Source organism: Muscardinus avellanarius (genome assembly GCF_963383645.1).
Source record: "Muscardinus avellanarius genome assembly, chromosome: 2".
NCBI lineage: Eukaryota > Metazoa > Chordata > Mammalia > Rodentia > Gliridae > Muscardinus > Muscardinus avellanarius.
The window spans coordinates 156,255,875-156,273,835 of NC_137787.1; the positions used below are offsets into that span (position 1 = coordinate 156,255,875).

Genomic DNA, 17,961 nt, shown 5'->3' on the forward strand with positions numbered 1-17,961 from the left:
TAAAATATAAAGTAGGTCTGGAAGTATAGCCCGGAGGTAGAAGGGTCCCATCCCCAGTACCAAAACAAACAAACAAACAAAAAAACTCATTTTTCAAACTCATTATTCAATTATTCTACCACTGAACATTTTGCATTAGTACATGAGTTTTTTCAGTGGGTATTCTATATACAAATCCTAACAAACAAAATAGCTCTGCTTTTGTCCTTCAGATTTGATGCAGGAGAGAAGGCTGAATAAAATTAGGTTTACAACAAAGGGTTTTCACAATGAACAAAATTTAATGACTACCATAGTGTTTGCTTCTATGTTCCAACCTCAAATAAGCTTTCAAGTAGCTTGTGGATATTTTCATTCACATTTCATTTCGTTCCACGTCTGTTCAAAATCCTTGAGCACTTCACAAAACCATCTTCACTTCCACCCACTTAGCACAACTTTGCCCTTTACTCTGCTGAGAAAAAGGAGGCCCTATAAACTGACTCAGCTTTCCTCTTTGTCAAGTTTTCCTTCGATATTCAGTCATCCTCCCCCAAACCATCAGTGTCATCTCAACACCTATTTCATCTTTCTCTCCAGCCATTTTCTCCACCCATCTTTAAACTAGACCCACCCTCTCACTCAAACCTCCCCAAACCCTGCTTCCCTAATTCATTTCTTTCCTTTCTATAGCCACCAAATGATCATTCTGGTATTTGTTCACTGTCTCTTCCTCACTAAACACCCACACATTTGATTACCTTCGTCATTGGTACTCTGCCAGGGTTATTACCACCAAGGACCCCCTATTCCACAAGTCTCTTCCCAATGCTCATCCACCACAGTCTGCAAAAGCCAATCACTTGTTGAATTCTCACTGAATTTCTCTCTGACTAATTCCTCTCCCCACCCTATCTACACACAAGGATGTACTGCAGCAATAGGTAAGTCACTGTGCTGAACTGGCTTTCTCCTCAGACACTTCTAAGAAGCTTTCACTATCACTTCAAGTTTTCATTAACTACTTTATGTTCATTTGTGTAAAGAGATGGTTAGGAACTTCTCTGGCATGCTTTGTCCAATTCTGGGGGGAAATGTGTATCCTTTTCTCTACAGACAACTATTCTCTATGAGACTTAGATTTTAAATACATCAACATTGCAGATTTTCTTGAAATAGTGAATTGGATAGGACCTGAAAGCTTGGGCCATAAATGTAGCTTTATCACAGAATATTCTCTACTACTTGGTATCAGTTACTAGGGGTCAGTATATAAGAAGCTGAAACATAATCGGGACACTATTGACAAAAACCAAAATAGAAACAAGATTTACTCTTAACTAAAGAATACAACTACTACAGATATATACTACCAGATCTCAACACATACAGACACCATACATACTGTAATATCACCTTCACCATCCAAACCAGCCTTTGAGGTTGGAATTCAAAAGCTCATTTTTTCAAGAGTAAAAAATAAGTAACCACAAATGCTCACAAGAGTTACCTCTGTTGGAGAAGTTATAGATTGCTTGCATTTTCTTACATTTTCTACAATATTTATACATTACTGTTGAAAAGATATCTTAGGAAAATGACATTAGGTTTTCAACTAAGTGACTTTGAAAGCAAAAACTGAAATTGAGTGGCATTTGCTGATAAAGGAATCAAAAATTTTCAGAAGTGGAAAGTAACTTAGGCGTTATCAGATCTAGTCCCCTTCTCAATTTTCATATTTAAAAAAATCAGTCTACATACCACTGAACTTAAGATAGCCAGAAAACTAATACAGAATATTTTTCATGTGTGTGTTAATGCAGCAAAATACACCTCTTCTCCAGGTCTCCAAGTTTCCTTTTATGTTGTTATTTACAGCACCCAGCATTGTCATGCTTTGGTAAATGCTTAATAAACACTATTTGGCAATGATCACAAACTGAACACTTAAATTATTCATAGATTTATCCAGATGCTTCCAAAACTTTAAGTTCTGTAAATAAAAGTGATTATTAAATGAGTACCAATTTACTACAAGAATATAAATGAATCTGTGTGCTATTCCAAGTCACATTTAAAAGCTTCGTAAACAGCATACTATTACCTCTGCTGATTTGTTTTTATTTTTTCTAATCGAAATGTGGTCCATGTTATCGGGCATCTGCACTGTAACAAAATGACTTGGTAAACAAGACAAAAATGGTGTTCTTGTTTAGGAATGTCAAATTTTGTTTCTGATATGAATGTATTATTCTAAAAGGATATCTTTTAGGGGACACTAATACTGAAAACTTGGATAAGAGTAACTCACATACACATATATAGACTCACACCAATTCCCTATAGATAAAAATAAGTTCATACCATACCCATGCTTCCTCCTATTGCCTTTTATATTGAGCTTTCCAAGTCAGATGTAACTCATCTCAATAGCCATACTATCCATCAACTGCATCAGTGTAATGTAAGTTACTGAGTCATTTCTCTATTGATGAATATTCTTAAATATGGATATTTTAAATAACTTGACATTTCACACACTGCTATCAGCAGTACCCTCATGCATGGTTCTTTGTACATTTAAGCTATTGTTATAAAATAGATTCATAATATTGGGATTGTTACATCAGTAAGGTACACAAGGTTTTGATAGATAGTGTCAAATTATACTCCAAAAAGGTTACATCGATACATATTTCTACAACCTCAAACACTGTCACAGCTTTCACTTTTTAGTTTTCCTATTTTGACAGATGAAAAATGTACTCCATACCTATTTTAATTTACATATTGAGATTGAACATCTTTTCAAAAGGATGCTTGCCATTTGTAATTCTAGGGTGAATTGCCTATTTGCATTAAATAAACTATTGGGCTGTTCATCTTTCTCTTGATGACTTGTAGGTGTTCTTTATACACTACTATATTGCAAGTATTTTTCTTCCATGTTGTTTTTTAATTTGTTCTAACTTTTTTATTCCCCCCGTTCACTACCTATGCAAACGTAATACTTGTCTTTTAGTTTATCACTTTTTTTTTTCAGTCATTGGAATTGAACCCAAAGGCATTCTACCTCTGAGCTATATCCCCAACCTATTTTTTATTCTTTATTTTGAAACAGGGTCTAAGGTGCAAAGGGCCTAAGTAGCTAAGGCTGGCCACAAACCTTAGATCCTCCTGTCTCAGCCTCCCAACTACTGGGATTACAAGCATGTGCCACAATACCCATCTTCAGATTTAATTATAACACTATCATTTCAATACCATTTTTAATATCACCTCAAGAAGATATTCTAAGTTTCATATTATTTATCCTAATAAAGTGCATTTTCTTTGTGGAAAGACCTAATTATTAAAACCTCAATCTTAACTAAAGTTTCTCCCCTCCCTTGGTACAGACCTTAGACTAGAAAATCCACACTGATATAAACACAGCTGTGGGTCTCCAACTATTTTCCAACCTCGTTTTTCAATTCCACCATCCTGACTAATCAGGTTTTCTTGGGCATATTCAGGGCTGAAGAGAATTAAGAGGATGCAGAAAACTATTTTAATCAGATATCACTGTTAGCATCTGTGTCCTCAAGATTTGGCAATACTTAAGAGTTGACAATATCTTTACAGGTTACTCAGCATCACTTGGGAAGTCCACCTCGTGTAGACATTCCATATTGGGGTCACCACACGGGCAGATGGTTCCCTTGAACAAAACTTTCTCCAGGTCAATTCTATCTATGGCCTTACCAACCTGAATTTGCCCAATCTCCTCTGAGTTCATAAGCTAAGCAGGATGGGATCTAATTAGTCCCTGGATAGGAAACAATTAAAAAACAACTGAAAAAGTCATGAAAGTTCACATCCAGGCAACGTTTTCTTGCAAGTCCAGTTTGGTCTAAGAGCCTCATCCTTTTGCCTTGCTCCATCATGAAAGCAGTTCCCCAGCCTCTTACCTTTACAGCCTACCACCTGCAAACAGCATCTTTCCAGGATTTACGTTCCCAAGCTGGAAGGAATGCAAAGTCACCTCCGAGTTCTCTCCCCTACCCTCTTTTTCATTGTGTTCCAGTCCTTCACAAGGAGTCAAATGCCATGCCACCCAGACACCTCTCTCTCTCTCTGCTGAAAGTCCCTCTCCATCAATCTCCTTTTCCAGTAATTATGAATCTGTTCTTACATTCTCAAGGTAGCCAGCGAGGTAATGGCAGCCTCATCAGTTTCAGTCTCTTCTCAGGACTACAATGCTCTAATACCTCTAGCGTTGGACTTCTGCCAAAACCCCAACATGAGTTAATTTTTGTTACTTTAGTTTCACCGAAATCTTAGTTTGACTAATATTTTGGGCCTTTTCAAAATCAAAACAATGTTAGTATTTTAGCTAAGTACTTTAACTTTGATTAATGTTAGTTTAGTTCCTTCTGTGTCTGTTATTTAAGTTTCCTGCAATAATGCATCCTTATGGAAGAATGCTAGAACTACTGCACTTTAAAGACTGTTACCAGATTCCTTATTACTCACATTCTTACCTAGATTTTTATTTTAATTAAACATTTAGAGCTATTCTGTTGGTTCATTTTTACTCATTTGTTGGGCATTAAATGGTATTTGAATTCTTTTCTAACCATATATTAGAAGAAAAGCATTCCTTTCACAGCACTGTTAGTGTGAGAAGTATTTAGCAATCAACTTAAGTAGACCAGACAACGCAATAAGATAGTAAGAAAGTATTCTACACTGAACACTGCTTCATTAAGTGACACTTTATCTTTTTAAGTTGTGTCTTTGATTTTAATAATTTTAAATTTGAGTATCAGAATAAATGAATGATACTTGGGATGTCACTTGATTACTAAACAAGTTCATCTCAGAATTTCTAATCATTTTATTTTGATTATTTAAACAACCTTTGTGTCCTAAGAAAATTCTCAAAAAAATAAGCGTATGAAGATCCTGAACTATAAAACCTAAACAGTGAGAAAATAAGCAATTCCCATCTGATTCTCCTCTAAAAGGTAACCAGGTAAGAAGCATACTTTTAAGGAGATAAATATACAGCTAAAGTTAACCCAAGATCTTGTTGTATTAACTTCTGATAGTGGAAAAAAGTCAATGTATGAGAGATAATATTAGCTGGTCTCCATTAAAATGACCCAAGATCAAGTGTGACCTCAAATGAACTTATGGCCTCATCAATTTAAAGGAACCTTCAGGAGCAGTAAGCATATCTTGTCAGGAAAGGACAACCTGTACAGTACCTCAAATACGTCAAGAGACCCAGAATTCTGCAGAGCCCCACTGAGGCTCCCCAGGAAAGAGGTCCCCCAAATATTAACACATATACCTAGTGCTATAAGATATAGCAGTTATCCCCCATCCTCCTGACACTTATGTAGTCTATCAGGTTGAATAAATGGATTACCACATGAGGTAGGACAGTTAAAGCAGGAGATACTACAGGTACACACCAGAGCAAGAACTTAGTCTAAAATGACAGCCCAGTATCTCCAAATTGTTCAATCAAGCAAGCAATGCATATTTGATTTCCTATAATGAAAGAATGTACCATTGAATATATTCTTAAAGTGACATTGAAATTTGAAACTATCACCTTAGATTACATGTCTGCTCATGAGAAACATACTGGATATTAGCATGTTTATCAACTAAGTTTTTGAGCCTCCAAGATCCCCAAATGTGGATAATAGTGAACAACATATAAAGGTAGAGCCAGAGCTTGCCATATCTTCCTCTAGGCCTCAATCACTAACCCCCATAGGCAAAGAGGGTAGCAATGCTCTAGTCAGAACAGCAAACTCAAATTCAGTCGGCAATTACATGTGGCTAAGTGGAGGAAAGGAGCTGGCTGGAGGCATCAGAAGAGGGGAACCAGGACAGGAAAGAATAAGAATTGGGACTGGGGTATAACTCAGTGATCGATCAGAGAATTAACATGCCTAAGGCTTCAAGTATAAAACCCAGCACCCTCCTTGGAAAAAGGAGTGGGAAGGGCTGAAGTAGAAAAGACAGATTACCTTTGAAAAAGTACAGTGGTTGCTGTGTTTGTGCATGCTCCCAGAACAGCCCCGAATGGCTATGGTAGGCTCAGTTATAAAAGAGAATGAGTACTTTTAAAGTTCTAATCGGGAAGAGCAGAGTCAAGAGTACACATTAAAAAAATAATAAATCTAAAGCCAGACATGGCGGCACACACTTGTAATCCCAGCATATGAGTGGCAGAGACAGGATTACAGTTCTACCTCAGTGAGACCCTGTTTCAAAATAAAGATTAAAATATAAGTCTGGGGGTGTAGCTCGAAAGTAGAATGACCCTGGATTCCATCCACAGTACTAAAAAAAAAAAAAAAAAAAAATCTAAAAATAAAAGGTACCAATTCCAGAAAGTTTTACAGATCTTAAAAATAGGTCAAGATACTTGTAGAATATACAAAAGTTATTTTAGAGTAGAAATAGACATTCGATTCATGTCAAATTAGCATAGCAACAATGTGGTAAGAATGAGAAACAACAAATTACATTTGTGAAGATGAAACAATATTTTCAAATGATACATTTAACACATTTTCAATGTGTGTGTTTAGGTGTGTGTTTGCTGGGGTTTGAACTCAGAAGCATTCTGCCTCCAAGCCACACACCCAGGCCTGAATTTGTTTTTTGAAATAGGGTCTCAATAGGTTGCTGAGAGTCTTGATATGTTGCTGGGGTTGCCCTTAACCCTGTAATACTCCTATCTCTGTCTCCAAAGTACTGGGAATACAGGTATACACTGCCATGCCCAGCATGTATTTATATTTCCAATTCATGTATTTAAAGATTAACCTATGATATATTTAAGATGAATATAATGAAGTAATGGTGTAACATTTTTATAGTAAACAAGCATACTGGCTTTGTGACTTTTTAATCAATAGGATATATACCTAAAACTTTTGAGCACTACTGACTCAAAGATGTAAGAGTTAATCTGGGAGCTTCCGGTAGCCACTAAATATTAAAAGAAAAAAACGAAACTGGGTCTGAACCTGTCTAAGGCCAACAGAATCACTGCTTCTCATAAGCATAAGCTAATGTGTTCTGGTTTGATCCACTTGAAACTGAGCCAATCATTTGTAACAGAGGCTCATAGAACAATCAAGGAGGTGGGGAAGTAAAGCATTTCCCACATCAAACAAATACATATCTAAAGAATGTTTATTTGTGGTACTGGGGATGGAACCCAGGGGCGTTCTATCTCCCAGCTACATCCCCAACTATTTTTTTTATTATGTTTTTCTTTTCTTATGTGGATCATATTGAAAATGGCATACATTCAGACTGCTTGATGCCCTCTCCCCACAATTCCCCTTCCCCCCTCCCAACAATGAGTGTCCAGGTTGACCATGCTACATTCATACTTTTATACATATTCAAATGTAGCTCCTTCATTAATCAACCTTAGCCTTCTTCCTCTCCTACCCTACCATTCTAGCTTTGCTGAGCTTTTGAAGCAGGGTCTCACTGAGCTGCAGAGAGCATCACTAAGTAGCTGGGGCTGGCTGTGAACTGCACAATCCTCCTGTGTCAACCTCCCAAGTACTGGGATTACAAGCGTGCACCACCAGGGCCGGCTCTAAATGTTTTAAGAAAGTAGTTTCCTAAAGTTACAAGAATGCTTATTTTTATGATCCCACTGGGAAGAGTAAATAGACGTGATTCTTATGGTTCTGAGGATAGACACAGCACAGAGCACTTCATAATTCTCTAACACGGTGGTTCATACCTAAGGTATGTTATAGGCTACACATGTCTAGTCCTATGAATTAAAGTTTGACACCAAGGTGTGACTTTTTTATACTCCCAAACTGTTTATAAAGTTAATGATATAGGTGAGAGTTCAAAGAAAATTCTATGATATTATATTCAGCATAAGAAATACAGATTAATTTGCTTTAAATATTTTTTTCAAATTAGGCGTCTGTGAGGTAAGTGAAAAGATCATACTGTAAAAATAATACAATTCTATCATATGCCCTAATGTGAATTGCTTTACACCTGTAAATTATTGGTCTACATAAAACAAATGTGATCACAGGTGACATTTCATAGGCATTCCTTAATGTTAGAAAAAGAAATTAGAAGCCATTCCTACTCCAAGAGTTTGGTTTTATCTCCAAATACTGACATAGGACTATATATTTGTATGTTTTGTAGGGTAAAATAATGTGTTATAATGCTCAGAGTTTTAACTTTTTTTGTTAATTTGGGGGGAAGGGTATACTACTTCTGAGCTATACCTTCAGCCTTTATTTCTTAACTTTGAAACAGGATTTCACTAAATTACTGGACTAAGTTGCTGAGGCTGTCCTCAAACCTGTGATCCTTTCTTAGTCTCCCAAATACTGGGATTACGAGCATTACCACACCTGGCTTGACTTTTTTGTTAAACTTTTTATTCTAGTTATGAACCATAATTGAAAGGCCTCAGCTATAATATTCATTCACCCAGTACCATTTTATGCTTTGATAAGGGCTGTTAAGACACTTTAAATATTGCCTATAGAGATCCATCCTTTCCATCCCGCCCCCCCATTTTATAATTTAGTGAGTCCTAGAGGAATAAATTTTCCAAAATCAAAATTGGAAGTAATAGAGCTGTATTCTTAATTTCTGAAAACAAAGTCAACTCTTCCATATAATAATGGGATATAATAAACTTCTATAAGATTTTAAAACACAGCTTTAATTTTTACCATCTACAAAATATATTCTTTGATCCTATTTAAAATCATAAATATTGCTACATTTCAAATGATATTTAATTTTCTTAATATTTAAGAGTATCTAAATACAATTACCATTTTTATGCTTTATTTTTACTACCATATATGTAAGTCCTAATGTCCATAACATTTTACAATATGTTACAGAAACTGATGACTTTAATTACTTAATGTGCATGGATCAATTTGAAATAAATTGAAAATGAACACTGTACACCAATTAATCTTGCTATAGTCTAGTTTCAGAATTTGCTTAATATAACACCTAGTATGCTATGGTTTTTTTTTTGGTGTTTTTCTTTTTTATTATTATTTTTGGTGGTACTGGGGTTTCTGGAAGCCCTTTACCTCCAGGCTACACTCCCTATTTTATTTTTGGAAACAGGGTCTCTTAAGCCAGCAAGGCTGGCTTCGAACCTGCGTGATCTTCCTGTCTCCGCCTCCCAAGCGCGGGGATTACAAGCGTGCGCCACCACGTCCGGCTTAGTATGCTATGTTTTAAGAAATAGAAAGTTTTATTTTAAATGTCAGCAGCTAAAGCAAAAGCAACTTAGCATAGGTAGAGTTCTGCTAGTCAGATCTGACCTCATAGGACAAAGGTCCTCAGCTTCTATCATTTAAAGGCTCTGGCTCTGTCATATATTTTCTTAAAAATGGGAATGAAATATTATACTTTCTACATGAAGAATAATTTTTAAGCCAATTACATGCACAAAAGATAGATAAGCTAATTGGTAGACAAACGAAACGAAGAAATCATTCAGTGTCAATTCTAGTTGTTAAGAATGGCACAAAACTACATACTTAAGCATAATACATATTTATTCAAAGTAACTCGAGTACGTGCATAAGGGGTCACACATCACTTTCTGAACCATTTTAAAACAGAAGGTGATAAAACTCTCAGATGCCTATGAACTCCATTTACATGAAGTACATCACTATGATTTTTTTAAATGCATTCATATTCAGATCTGAGAAACATGATTCTTACTCATCAGGCCAGCTTAATTGCACTACCATCTGCAATCAATTTAAATTCTTTAAGATAGTCTTTCACAGTGCTTGAAGTGATTTCATGCTGTGATAGATTTAACACACTCGCTAATTTATAGACACACAAGCAGATGAGACCTATTTTTCTGGGGGTGGGGTATTACATTGAAGGGCAGTGTAAATCTCCCAACTATCAATAGGATACAGAAAAGGATGCATCCTGCATGATTTACCAAAACTACATGAGATGACAGCACTGTACAAACACAGCCTACAAATTATGCCTAAAAATGTACTGTAGGTCATGGACTACTAAGAGGTTTGATGAAAGTTTACAGATGAAATAAACAGCAAACCTAGAGCCAGTTATATAGAAAAATATAATTTCATAATGTATCATTTTCTCACCAGAAAAAAAAAAAGGGATGGGGAGGAGTAGAAAGAAATGCTAATAACTTTGAATTGTTCTTTAGCCAACAACATAAATTGGTGTAAAATAGATTTTTTAAAAAATCAAAAAACTGCACCGGGTGCTATATACATCTATCCCACTAAAAACCTCAAGATAACGCATGATTGCAATGCATCGATAAAAATGTATTTTTTAAAAAATTGGAAGACCTCAATACAGGTTGTCACAGTATGGTTTTGGAAAGTTCCTGGATCCTCAAAGAGATAAAATAAAGACCAATATTAAATGCCAAAGTCGCCCTCTCCCTAACTCTCAAAATATAAGCACTTGAACAAAAAACTACCAAAAACCACAAGTTCTTTGTAGTATAAAAATCTGTGTAGCCAAAAGAGAAACCCCCAAGGTTAGACCAACAAGGCATCTGACACTAGAGCAGGCGAACTACTAACTGGCCCAGAAGTATATTGCTGGAGATCTCAGGAGGTCCGTTTAGAATCAACAGCTGAAAGTGGAAGGCATGTGACCTCCTGAGGTTGTGGAAGGGGTGTGAGACGTCCAGAGAAGATGGGAGGCAGGGACAGTCTATGACCTATGAACTCCCAACACTCAGCTAAGTGGCACCCTTCTAGAAAAGGATCATGTTGAAGAGAGTGGGATGAGGGTGAATCACACCTGAGCACAACATTCCTACAAAGTAACTCAAAGACAAACTCGTGAATCAAGCTGCAATTTACAATTTCAAAATGAGCTAGAAAATATTATGAATGTACAAAGCATATTTGGGCAGAGTAAGAAATGAGATTAGAGAGTTCAGGGGGAAAAAGTTTTAAAATTGAAATGAAAACTAAAATACAGAAATGAAAACTAAAATACAGAAATGAAAACTAAAATACAAGGAGATAAGAATCAACATAATGTCACAGATTCAGAAATGAACTAAGTAGCCAGGCATGGTGGCACATGCTTGAGATCCCAGTGCTTGGAAGGCTGAGACAGGAGGAATAGAGGATCACAGTTTAAGTCCCACCTCAGCAACTTAGTGAGACCATTTCAAAATAAAACACTGGGAATATAGCTCAGAGGTAGAATGCCTCGGAGTTCAATCCCTTAGTATCATATATATACACACACACATGTAAAATTTTGAAAAATCAAAAACAAAATCATTTGTGAGAAAGCAATACATTACATAGACAAACTTCTAACATACAAATAGACCCCCTGAAAAAACATTTTTATGAAATTAAAGATTTAAAAATAGACAAAAATATCATACTGCCTACTCGATCATCCTAAGTCAACATTCAGATAAAAGATAGTAGCCAAGAAGAAATAAAAACTAGTCGGGAATAAAAACTAGTCAGACATTTTTTATAGTAATGCCATTAAGCTTCATGCTAGAAGAAAACAATACCAAAGGGAGCAGGGATACGACGACATGTAAGGCCTAGATTTTATATCCAGTTAAACTGACTTCAACATGCAAGCTCAGAAAATATTGTGCCCATGAGGCCTTCTGAGGAATCTACTGAAGAATAAACTTCAAACAAAATGTCTAAGAAGTAGGAACAAAAGGACTAGGGTTGAACACGAAAATATAAATTCCCATTGAAGATTAAATGAGGACTCAGGAGAATGAAATATAATGACTATTTTCTCAGTGTAGACTTAGGTCAAGAACAAGAACAAAAGTTGGAGATAGAGATATCAAGTGCAAAACTTTAAGTACATTCACACACACACCTTTCTACTTAGCTTTCCTATTCAATGAAAAGGCCTAGAAAATTTGAAAACAAAAAACTAAAAGTTAAAGGCGTAGAAATAGCAATACCCCATTAGCAAGAACCATCCATGGTGTCGACATGGTGGTCTTGAAATACCATTCCCGAACTAAAAGAAATGACCAGTTACAGATCTTGTGTTGAGAAATATACAAGATGAATCAAGTTTTGGTGTGTGTGTGTGTGTATGTATATGTGTGTAAACATATATATTATTTTTGTGTGTGTGTGGTACTGGGGTTTCTGGAAGCCCTTCTATCTCCAAGCTACACTCCCAGACCTATTTTATATCTTTTATTTGGAAACAGGGTCTCTTAAGCCAGTGCGGCTGACTTCGAACCTGTGCAATCCTCCTGTCTTGGCCCCTAAGCACAGGGATTACAAGCGTGCACCACCACACCCGGCCTGTTTTTTTTTAAGAGGGCTATTAGAGACTGAACTCAGAGGCATTCTAGCACCAAGCTACACCACCAGCTTTATTTTATTTTGTTTTCAAAAAGGATCTCACTAAGTTGCTGAGAGTCCTAAGTTGCTGAGGCTGGCCTCGAATGTGCTATCATCCTTTCTCAGTCTTCCAAGTATGAGGATTACAGTCCCACACCACCTTGCCTTTATCTTACCTGGCAGAAATCAAACAATTCAAATTTCCTGGAGTCCTTACAAAATGACCAGCTGCCAACAAGACAATGTCCCACTGACCAAAGACTGGATAGTCTAAGCTTTGCTATAACTGTTATGCACAAGTTCTTAACATTTTTAATATCATTCAGAATTTGTGATAGGGAGTCAGTTATGGGATGATAGGGAGACAGTTCAGTAACCTGAAAGCTGGCAAATAGAATTAAGCATTAATCTTAAATTTCTTCTATCACTGTGTAACCAAATACTAAAATATCTAATATAATTTTCCAACTGATAAGTGAAAAATTATAGAATTAAAACCAGACATAAATAGGCCCCAAAGGAAAGGATATACTATTTCCTATGGCCTTGCTAAAGGGTTGAATCAAACCTGAGTGCTACCCAGCCTCCGAATCTAGCTGCTACTTTGCAGAAAACACATGTTTATTATGAGGAGCCAATCAGCACAATCCACCCTGTACTATATAACATGCAGGAAAAGGACGGGCAACCTGAAGGTTTAAGCAGATTTAGGCGTATCTCAATTTTTCAAAATAAGACAACAAATTATGGTGTGTGGGGATACACGGCTGGATGTTAAAACCATATGGAAATTCAGTGAAATGATTTCCATAAACATGACTGCTTTTATGGAAAGACTTGCACAGTTCTGAAGGGCAGTATAGACTGGGACAGGGTAGACGGAGGGCTGTCTCGAATGGTTAGCAAGATTTTATTAATCTAGGTGGTATTCTTATGATCATGCTACTTCATACATGTTTTATTTCACAAAGGTTCTGAAGGCGGAGGGAAATGTAGCTCAGTGGTAGAGCTCTTGCCTAGCAGGCTCAATGCCCTGAGTGTGATCCCTACCAGAAGATCAAGCCATCAAGTAAGAGAGCAAACAAAACAAAAGAGCTTGGCATGGTGGTAATGCCTGTAATCCCAGCCTGTACCTGTAGACAGGAGGATTGAAGGTTTACGGGCAGTCTTAGTAGCTTAATGAGATCCTGGGTCAATAAGAAAATAAAAAGGGCTGGGGCCACAGCTCAGTGATAGAGTACCCCTGGGTTCAATCCCCAATACCACCCCCATACAAACACAACATATATATGAAAAAAAAAAAAAAACTGGTCTCCAGGCATGGCTTGCAACATTAACTTAAAGATGTCACATTTCTTGGGCCTTTCCCTCACTTGCAAACTGGAGATGCTCTCAAATATATCCCAGATGTAGAAAATAAAACTGTCATGCAGGGTGGCACATGCCTGTAATCTCAGTATTTTGAAGGCTGAAATAAGAGAATCACAGGTTTGAGGCCAGCTTCTGCAATTTATTAAGATCCTTAGCAGTTTAGAAAGATAATGTTTTAAATTTTTTTAAAAAGAGTGGCTGTGTGTCTAGTTCAGAGATAGTTCCACAAAAAAATAATCTAAAAAGTATGAGCATAACTTATGACTTTGGACAAAAAAAAAACAACTCAATAACCACGATAAAAAAAAAACAACCTCACATGACCTCTAATGTCCACAATTTGTATAACCATTGACCAAATAGGTCTCTAAAATCCATGAGCAGATAGGGAATAAACTATCTGGGGAGTTCTTAAAACATATATATTAAAAAATTAACTAAAAAATAAAAGGTATCTTAAACTTTAAGATTTTTAAAAGCTCAAAAATATACAACTCTAATTTGGATATAATATAATTGCTTCCTATAAAAAAGAAAAGATTGGTTTCATTATCATCTCCTACCTAAAGAACAACACAAAGCAGTAATATCAGAGCATTAAACACCACTAGTGCTGCCCAGAAACAACTCATAAGGAAGCTGGATGAATTTGAGCTGTGAGGAGATAATTCTAATTGTGCATAAATAAAACCTGTCCTACATAGGCAGAAATGGAAATTAAAGTGCCAGATTATTAGGAAATACTCTTAACAAGAAATTGGTTCATTGCCCTGAGGCTCTGAAAATTTCTCCTACTCAGCAAGCAAGACCTGGAGACAAACAGGCAAAGTATCACAAAAGCAAAGGCATTGCTTCTACCAGCAACCAACTTTTACTATGCTTTTTTTTTTATTTTTTTATTTTTTGGTGGTACTGGGGTTCCTGGAAGCCCTTCTACCTCCGGGCTACACTCCCAGACCTATTTTTGCATTTTTATTTGGAAACAGGGTCTCCTAAGCCAGCGCACGCGGCTGGCTTCGAACCTGCGCGATCCTCCTGTCTCCGCCTCCCAAGCGCGGGGATTACAAGCGTGCGCCACCACGCCCGGCCCTTTACTATGCTTTTATAAGGGTACTTTTATCAAATACTACAAGGTAAGCCAAAAAGTAATCCACATTAACTTTAATAACCAAGAATGTGGAGAACTTTGGTTCACATAAGTTTTGTGGTTAAAATATCAACTACTTTAGTAGCAAACAGTGAGAAAATAATCTTATTTACTTGTTACATTTTCTAGAGTTAACATTTTAAATCAAAATTTCTCAAATTTCTTTAAGAAAAACAAGACATTGTAAGGTATAGAAAGTTCTCACCACTATTACAGTATTATCGATGCTAAAACCAATCCATTCTAAATTTTACATATAGAAAAAGCTTAAATCTAAATATGACTTTTTTTGTGGTACTGGGGGTGGAACCCAGAGGCTTTCTACCTCTGGGCTACTCCCAGACCTATTTTTTTTTTTCATATATATTTTATTTGGAAACGGTCTAAGTTGCTGAGAGCCTCACTAAGTAGCTGAGGCTGGCTTCGAACCTGTGCGATCCTCCTGTCTCAGCCTCCCAAGTGTGGGTATTACAAGCATGTGCCACCATGCCTGGCTATGACTAATATTTTAAAAGTTATTTTCTGATAAACAATGTGTTGAAGGATCACTCAGTAAAATACTATGTCCTTCATACTTAAGACCATTTATGCCCCACTAGAGCAAGTATACCATGATAAAACCTTTCAAAAAACTTAAACACTACATCTTACATGAGTACAAATATATACACATGTGTATATATATATATATACTTACATACATAATACTATAATCCTGTACTTATGAACTCAGTTTATATTCAAAATCATTTCATCATATTTTTAAAGAAGGATTTGTTGTGGTCTATGTCTCTTTTGAAGTTATATTCTTTAACATTTGAAAATTACTTCCTAAAGCCTGGGCAAGAATTATAGTAATTTTTAAGAAAGCATTCAAGGAATAAAGTTAAACTATCTAAACTTTTCCAATAACTACCTTGGAACCCTTACATGGAAACCAGCTCAATTAGGAAAGAAATAGAGAACAGAGTCAGAAGGAGCAAGCAAATGTCTAGGAGGAAAGAGAGAGAAAGAAATAAAATAATCAAAAAGGAAAAAATCTTAACAGAATATAAAGAACGGATGCTCTCAGGAAGAATCTTAAGAGTGTGGGATTAAACTGCAACCCACCTGAAATGACCAGGTCATGACAACTATGAAACATACCAACAAATGGATGCGGAACCTGCAACAATTTCTAACTTATACTGAAGAGCTTTTAACTACAAACATACACTTTAAAGAGAAAGCTTTAAAGCATTCACCCATACCTAATGACACAGCCAAAAGAGATCACATGATGGCAGGCAACAGTCCACTTGTCAAACATTTGGATGATTCCATCTTCATATGCAAAAAATAAACGGAAGAGAGTCGGCTCCTAGAAGCACCGATGAGCAAATGCTCGGCTCCACTGATGGGTTCAATCTATACATTTTGATTTTTTTCTTCAATAACTTTTTCAATAGTCATTAAAGCACCGCAATAAAATACGGACCCTAGGGTTAAATTGTGCTTTCATTTCCAGAGCAGAAACATGACTGGTCAGCTTAGACTTTCTAGAATGTTAACCATTTGCCAAATTTTTCAGAACCCTCCTAGGAAAAGCCATGATCCTCCACACACTAATTAAATGAGTCAATTCTGTAATCACACTTTAGATAACTAATCTATTCCAATCCTGATAATTTAATTACCCCATTCTGGTAAATAAACTCCAACCTTAGTCCAAAATGATTAGAGGATTAAAATGTAAGATCATTGAATACAAACTGAAATAGATTCAGTATTAAGTGGAAAACAGCTTGTTCTTCTTTTAAGTAAAAATGCATTAGCATATTAAGGTTTTCTGAACCAGTGTTTTTGTAGTGTCCTCTTTTAAGTTCATACTTGCTAGATTTAAAATTCACCAACGCTTGTCTTCTCTAAACTACTCCACATAAAATAAGTTACAACGTCTCTACTGTGTCTTCCCAGGTCACACTGCACCTACTTTACACATATGTGTAATGTGTGCCAGGTGCTGCTCCACAGGACAGAGAAAGTACCCTGGGCCCAGCTCCAGTGCCTAGAACACTATAGACAGACAGTAAACCTGTGCTAAGCAAATCAACATCTTAAAATGTGACCTCAAATAGTAAATCAGTACTTCTATTGATGTACTTTTCCCGGTAGTATTATGGTATAATAATTGTCCTAACAAGAATAAAAGAATCAAAGAAAACAAATTACTATTACCACCAGCACTACCACAGAAGGCAGCCCAGTTTAAAACCAGAACAATTTACTGCTGATAACAAGCATATGTCATCACTATTCCCATTTTATGGATAAGAAAATTTGAAGATCATAGAGGTAAAATAAGATGCCTAAAGGTCAAATAGGATAAACAAGCAGATCTAAGACCTGATCTCTGAATTCATTTGTTATCATGTAAAATAGGTTAGATTCCATTTTAACCAAAGCTAAACGATGACAATAGCTTCCTGTGGACCCCTCATAATTGGCTCTTTGCAGCTCATACTTTCCCACCTCTATACAAAGGCAGTGCAGCACAGTGCTTAGGAACAGGATTCTTGCCAGACCACCTGGATGACCCTCTGTTGTTTTATAACTTTAAGAGTCTTGGACAAGTTACTGAGCCTCTGTCTCAATTTTCTAACCTGATAGATGCAGATAATATGACACCTCATAGAGATGGCATGAATATTCAATGTTATATAATGACCTTTGACACTGGCTGGTACTGCTCTTTAAGTGATATGCAAATATTACAAAATTGAAGCTATCAGTACTTCTAGACACACATGAGGCTTAGAGGTCTGCCTTAATTCTTAATTTTTTGGTGTGATACTAGAGATTGAACCCAAGGGCATTCTACCTCCAAAGTTATACTCCCAGCCCCATAATTTTATTTTTTATTTTGAAGTAGAGTCTCACCAAGTTGCAGAGGGCCTCGCTAAATTGCTGAGGCTGACCTTGAACCTATCACCCTGTCTCAGTCTCCCAAGTACTGTGATTACAGGCATGCACCACCATACATGGCTAATTTTTAAATAACTTTTGTAAAAAAAAAAA

At 36.4% G+C, this 17,961-nt stretch overlaps 1 protein-coding gene across 4 annotated transcripts in view; it reads right to left on the bottom strand.

The window, feature by feature from the left end:
* DIAPH3 (diaphanous related formin 3) overlaps positions 1–17,961 on the bottom strand; it is a gene marked incomplete at both ends in the record, with an annotated part of 500,946 nt that overhangs the window by 415,228 nt on the left and 67,757 nt on the right. The gene's annotated exons all lie outside the window — the stretch shown is intronic.